At 43.7% G+C, this 7,500-nt stretch overlaps 1 long non-coding RNA gene across 1 annotated transcript in view; it reads left to right on the top strand.

The window, feature by feature from the left end:
• The window catches only part of LOC129411555 (uncharacterized), a 25,339-nt gene that overhangs the window by 12,456 nt on the left and 5,383 nt on the right, over positions 1 to 7,500 (top strand). The window lies entirely within an intron of this gene.

Below are 7,500 nucleotides of genomic sequence, written 5' to 3'. Positions count from 1 at the left end.
GCACAGAGAGCAACAAAAGTGAAACTCATAAAACATGTTCACACGTTGTTTTGTCTGAAGAGGACGTTTTCAAACCAGTCAAAGAACATGTGATTGAAATATGTGATGTCCATCCTCCATGTTCTTCTTCTTCTCTGGGGTCGAGTCTCGGAGCATCAGTCTGAACAGAGACTCACAGACTTCCCTCACCCCAGACACTTCCTCCAGCTCCTCCAGTGGGACCTGAGGTGTTCCCAGTCCAGTCCAGAGACATGGTCCCTCCAGTGTGTCCTGGGTCTCCTCCTCCTCCTGCTGGGACATGAACACCTCCTGAGGGACACGTCCAGGAGACGTCAGAACAGACGTCCTCCCCTCAGACGCTCCTCTCCACGTGGAGGAGCAGCGGCTCTACTCCGAGCTCCCACCTCTGTGTCTAAGGGAGACGCCCGGACGCCCTGCGGAGGAAACTCATCTGTGTCTCTTGTATCGTGGATCTGGTCCTTCAGGTCATGACCAGAGTTCTGGGTCATATGTGACGTGTTACAGTTAATGCTGCAGAGGTTTTCCTTCATGTTGCTCTTTAGATATTGACGTCTAATTGTCGGATTAGCAGCATAAACATTATTATTCAAGCGTCCCACTACTTTGACTTTTTTTTCATTGTCAGAGCAGCGACTCGACTTTTCTGACCTGTAGAATATGAACGTGAGCTTCTTATATTTTACGCTCCCATATTTCAGTGACCAGAGACACTTGGGCCACAGAGGAGATCACACCGCGGGAAAATGTCCAAACTGAGCTGTAGAAAACAGTCATGTATTTTAAAAAAGAGCAAAAGTCAGTCTTCGGGAAAATATGTAAACCCGAGTCTGCAGGTGTTTGTGCTTCGTTCAGTTCATCATGTGACACGAGTCAGAACAGTGATGATAAAAAGTACCTGAATGTGGTGTCGGAGGTGACAGACCCCAGATGAGTGTAATACCTCCTCTTTAATACCCCACAGAGGTAAATACTCATCTGCTAGTTTTTAAGAAGCTGCCATGTCTGTTTTGACGCGTCTGCAGCCTTTCTCTGATTGGTTAATCCACCTGTCAATCACAGCTGATTCAAGGCGTCAGACGTTTGTGGTTTGTCTGCGGCGGCTCCGCCTCTGAGACACTGACGCTCTGCAGTGACGTCGCGCTGGGGGTGTTCCACGTGTGTGACTATGGTGGAACGTTCAGCGGTTACCATGGAGACACAGTGCACGCTTTAACAGACACTGTCAGAAAAGTGTCAGGACAGACTGTTGATCTCAGGCAGATTCATACAAAACCACTGATCTGTCCCACAGTTTTATACAGGAAACGTCCAAAGTGTCTCTATTTTGGACCAATCTGATCTAAACCAGGACTAAACTAAGACTACGAGGCTGTTTACACAAAATATTTGATTTGAAGTGTCTTTTGTTTAGATCAGGCGTGGCCAAACTATGGTCCGTGGGCCAAATGCGGCCCTCGGACATTTTTTTCTCGGCCCTCAGGCTTCCAGGTGAATTGGCCCAAATGATCTTGCATCAGTTAGAAATGAACTTTTTATTGCAAGTTTTTTTTTAGAATCTGTACCTTGATAAAGCCAATATTTAATATTTAGTGTTTGGTTTTAAGGATCTCAGCATGAAAAGTCTGACGGTTTAACATGTTAAACATGCACATATTTGAATGATTCCCTGTACTGAGCTCCAGTCTGTGGCCCTCGATCGGCCTCTGCTTCATCTGTGTTTACATCTGTGGCCCTTGATGGAAAAGTTTGGACTCCCTGGTTTAGACGGTGACGGTGTTTTTTTAAAAACACAACAATCTGAAACCACCTCCAGAGTGGAAAAGTTAAATATTCTCCACCGTAGAGTTTCCGTCAACACTGCCCAAGACACAAAACTCTGTCACATGTGCTCAGGTCACATGTGCTCTGGTCACATGTGCTCAGGTCACATGTGCTCAGGTCACATGTGCTCAGGTCATGTACGTGTTTATGTGACGTAAACGTGTCCCAACAAGTGTGGAGGATCTGCAGAGACTCTGTTAGTGACAGAGAAGATCTACAATCACCTCTGTCCCACTCTGGACGCACCAGGTCGTCTGAGTCGAGTCAGATGGATCTGGACCAGACCTGGAGAACCAGTGGACGGTGCAGGACAGGACGTTGTGGACCAGGACTAAACCAGGAGGACTGACTGAAAAATGAACTAAACCAGGACTGACCAGGACTGAAAACTTCTAAACCAGGTACTTAAACCAGGACTAAACCAGGACTAAACCAACTAAACCACTAAACCAGGACTTCTAAACCAGGACTAAACCACTAAACCAGGACTACTCTAAACCAGGACTAAACCAGGACTAAACCAGACTAAACCAGAACTAAACCAGGACTAAACCAGGACTAAACCAGGACTAAACCAGGACTAAACCAGGAACTAAACCAGGAACTCTAAACCAGGCTAAACTAAACTAAACCAGGACTAAAACTGACTAAACCAGGAGGACTAAACCAGACTAAACCAGAAACCAGGACTAAACCAGGACTAAACCAGGACTAAACCAGGACTAAACCAGGACTAAACCAGGAACTAAACCAGGACTAAACCAGGACTAAACCAGGACTAAACCAGGACTAAAACCAGGACTAAACCAGGACTAAACCAGGACTAAACCAGGACTAAACCAGGACTAAACCAGGACTAAACCAGGACTAAACCAGGACTAAACCAGGACTAAACCAGGACTAAACCAGGACTAAACCAGGTCTAAACCAGGACTAAACCAGGACTAAACCAGGACTCTAAACCAGGACTAAACCACTAAACCAGGACTAAACCAGGACTAAACCAGGACTAAACCAGGTCTAAACCAGGACTAAACCAGGACTAAACCAGGTCTAAACCAGGACTAAACCAGGAACCAGGTCTACCACTAAACCAGGAGTCTAAACCAGGACTAAACCAGGTCTAAACCAGGACTAAACCAGGTCTAAACCAGGACTATCAGAGTTTTGGTCTAGTCTGATCTTCGCCAACATTAAAGAGGAGCATGAATTGTCATTTGTTTTTACCAAAATACACAAAACCGTGTTTGCAAACGACCATAAAGCAAAAAAAAAAAAAAAAAAAAAAAAGCAGCAGCGTCAGAAGTTCCTCAGATCCTGACCCTGGATCTGACTCGCTCTTTTCACAGTTTGATTTATAAAAAAACAATCTGTGTTTGTCCCAGTGGAGAGTTTTGTAAACGCAGAGAAAAAACATTTGTGCTTTTACCTTTTAGATTTTTCGTGACAAAGTGAAATTCAGTTGTTTTGTTCCTTTGCAGCTGAAGTCGTCCACATTCTCTTTCAGACTTTCATCTGAGCTGACAGTTTCTCACTTTCAGTCGCTCTTTTTTTCTTTTAGTGTAAAATCAAACTCTTAAACAGAACCATGACGCTCCCACTGACCGCAGGAAAATAAAACTGTGCTCTTTACATTTATATTGGATTTTTTTTATTTATTTATACAAAACCAGTGATTTGTCCCACAGTTTTATAAAAGAAATGTCCCAGTGTCTCTAGTTTTGACCAGTCAGATCCTGACAACAGTAAAAAGAGACGTGAAGTGTCATTTGTTTGGGTAAAAGACAGAAAAGCCGATTAAAAAAACGACCAAAACACAAAGAAAATGTGTCTGTACTGACTCGTGTTCGTCATGAAAGATCTGCACAACTATTTTCCTTCATTTTGCACTTGTTGGGAAAAATGACTGCGCTGTGTTGTTTTTTGCTGTAACGCAGTAATGTGGCGATACAGGGAAAAAAACTGTAATATTTGACTCGGTACAAATGTCAATAATGTGATTTACAAACCTTTTTTAACCTGGATTGAAGTGGTGAGTTTCCATGGGCTCAGGGTTCTCTCAGGGACCCTCCTAGAGTCCAAGTTCTAGTTCAAAATTAGTCCTGGTTTAGACCTGGTTTAGGCCTGGTTTATTCCTCGGTTCAGTCCTGGTTCAGTCCTGTTTTAGACCTGGTTTAGTCCTGGTTTAGACCTAGTTAAGCCTGGTTTATTCCTCAGTTCAGTCCTGGTTCAGTCCTGTTTTAAACCTGGTTTAGGCCTGGTTTAGTCCTGGTTTAGACCTAGTTTAGGCCTTGTTCAGTCCTGGTTTAGACCTAGTTTAGGCCTGGTTTAGTCCTCAGTTCAGTCCTGGTTCAGTCCTGTTTTAAACCTGGTTTAGTCCTGGTTTAGTCCTGGTTTAGTCCTGGTTTAGTCCTGGTTTAGTCCTGGTTCAGTTCTGGTTTAGTCCTGGTTCAGTCCTGGTTAAGTCCTGGTTTAGGCCTGGTTTAGTCCTGGTTCAGTCCAGTTCAGCATGTTTGCAGTTATTTTGGTGAGAGAAACTTAAAAGTAATGCAGAAGTAAAGTAATGTTAACAGTTTTATTATTAACAACCACCAAAAAAACAAAAAACAAAACAGATTTCCCGTTTTTTAAATTTTTTTTAAATTCTGGTCACCCTGCCTCGTGTCGTGTGTGTGTGTTTGTGTGTGTAGTGATTCTATTAGAGTCTCATTTTGAACTTTCTGTGTTTGATTTGTACATTTTAATTCTTGAATTAACAGGCTCCAATTCAGATTTAAAGTTCTATGAAAATAAAGTAAAAGTCTTTGGGGGGGGGCTTTGGTCGTTCTGGAGGCCGGTGCCCTCGAGCCCCCCCAGTGACTCCGCCCCTGCTCACAACACTGCACATTTCTCTGGTCTGGACAAGATTTTAAAACTTATATCAAATTATTCATCTTGTTTTCAGATTTATAATTGACTTGATGATCGTTCTGAATTGTTTGTATAATCTTAAAAATGATAAATAAATGTTTAAAAGAATCTACAGTCCATTTACCAAAACTTATATCTAGAATTTATCATCTTTGAATTTATTATCAGAACATTCATAATAATCATGAACTTGTTTTAAGTCTGTTTATCGAGAATTTAACCTCCACAAACGTCTGGTCCATGAGCTCTGAGCTCAGACGCTTCACTCTCGTCTAGAGTCGATTATTTGAAGAAAACTCGTCATGTAAAATTATTTTCTGATCAATTTAAGTTTTTACATTTTACATTTTGGACAAACTTTTTTTTGCAGTGAACAAGTGCAGAGTGTGTAATAGTGTGTGTAATGTTGTGTGTAATGTTGTAATATTGTGTTTAATATTGTGCGTTTGTGTAATAGTGTGTGTGTGTGTTCCTGAACAGTGTGTGTGTGTGTGTGTGTGTGTGTGTGTGTGTTTGTTCCTGAACAGTGTGTGTGTGTGTGTGTGTGTGTGTGTGTGTGTGTGTGTGTGTGTGTGTTGTTCCTGAACAGTGTGTGTGTGTGTGTGTGTGTGTGTGTGTGTGTGTGTGTGTGTGTGTGTGTGTGTGTGTGTGTGTGTGTGTGTGTGTGTGTGTGTGTGTGTGTGTGTGTGTGTGTGTGTGTGTGTGTGTGTGTTTGTTCCTGAACAGTGTGTGTGTGTGTGTGTGTGTGTGTGTGTGTGTGTGTGTGTGTGTGTGTGTGTGTGTGTGTGTGTGTGTGTGTGTGTGTGTGTGTGTGTGTGATGTGGCTGAACCACATGTCTCTGTTCTTCTGGTTCTCGCTCCACATTCCACAGACATGACTCGTAACATGACTGCAGCAGAAGTCACACAGTCACACTCACACAGTCACACTCACACAGTCACACTCACACTCACACAGTCACACTCACACAGTCACACAGTCACACTCACACGCTCACACAGTCACACTCACACACTCACACAGTCACACACTCACAGTCACACTCACACACTCACACAGTCACACTCACACACTCACACACTCACACAGTCACACTCACACGCTCACACAGTCACATTCACACACTCACACACTCACACAGTCACATTCACACAGTCACACAGTCACACAGTCACATTCACACAGTCACACTCACAAAGTCACACAGTCACATTCACACACTCACACACTCACACAGTCACATTCACACAGTCACACAGTCACATTCACACAGTCACACTCACACAGTCACACAGTCACAATCACACAGTCACACAGTCACATTCACACAGTCACACAGTCACAGTCACACAGTCACAGTCACACAGTCACACAGTCACAGTCACACAGTCACAATCACACAGTCACACAGTCACAATCACACACTTACACACTCACACAGTCACAATCACACAGTCACACAGTCACAATCACACACTTACACACTCACACAGTCACAATCACACAGTCACACAGTCACATTCACACAGTCACACACTCACACACTCACACAGTCACACTCACACAGTCACAATCACACAGTCACATTCACACAGTCACAGTCACACACTCACACACTCACACTCACACACTCACACACTCACAGTCACACAGTCACATTCACACAGTCACACAGTCACAGTCACACAGTCACATTCACACAGTCACACAGTCACACACTCACAGTCACACAGTCACATTCACACACTGCCAGAGTGATTTATGTAACGCGCCACTCCACAAACACGACCTGTAAACATGAAAGCTCCTGTAGCTCACAAACAAACAAACCCACGAGAACTTTACACCACGAGCTAATGTTCTAATGTTCTAATGTTCTAATGTTCTCATGTTCTAATGTTCTCATGTTCTAATGTTCTCATGTTCTAATGTTCTCATGTTCTAATGTTCTAATGTTCTAATGTTCTAATGTTCTAATGTTCTAATGTTCTCATGTTCTAATGTTCTCATGTTCTAATGTTCTAATGTTCTAATGTTCTCATGTTCTAAAGTTCTAATGTTCTAAAGATCTAAAGTTCTAAACTTCTTATGTTCTAAAGTTCTAATGATCTAAAGTTCTAAACTTCTTATGTTCTTAAGTTCTAATGATCCTCATCAATAAATCAGGTCTGAGGAGGAAACGACATTAGGACAGATCAGAGAACAGAGGATTATGGGTCTTTTAACAGAGAAAATAGACGAGGTTTTGGAAGGTGAGTGTGTCAGGTGCAGTGAGTGTGTCAGGTGCAGTGAGTGTGTCAGGTGCAGTGAGTGTGTCAGGTGCAGTGAGTGTGTGTCAGGTGCAGTGAGCCTGTCAGGTGCAGTGAGTGTGTGTCAGTGCAGTGTGTCAGGTGCAGTGAGTGTGTCAGGTGCAGTGAGCCTGTCAGGTGCAGTGAGTGTGTCAGGTGCAGTGAGCCTGTCAGTGCAGTGAGTGTCAGGTGCAGTGAGCCTGTCAGGTGCAGTGTCAGTGCAGTGGTGTGTCAGGTGCAGTGAGTGTGTCAGGTGCAGTGTGTCAGGTGCAGTGAGTGTGTCAGGTGCAGTGAGTGTGTCAGGTGCAGTGTGTGTGTGTCAGGTGCAGTGTGTGTCAGGTGCAGTGAGTGTGTCAGGTGCAGTGAGTGTGTCAGGTGCAGTGTGTCAGGTGCAGTGCAGTGTGTTCAGGTGCAGTGAGTGTGTGTCAGGTGCAGTGAGTGTGTGTGCAGGGTGCAGTG

This window comes from Boleophthalmus pectinirostris, unplaced genomic scaffold, assembly GCF_026225935.1.
Source record: "Boleophthalmus pectinirostris isolate CB_2022bp ecotype Guang Dong unplaced genomic scaffold, ASM2622593v1 HiC_scaffold_5, whole genome shotgun sequence".
NCBI lineage: Eukaryota > Metazoa > Chordata > Actinopteri > Gobiiformes > Gobiidae > Boleophthalmus > Boleophthalmus pectinirostris.
This window is presented reverse-complemented; position numbering and strand designations above follow the sequence as displayed.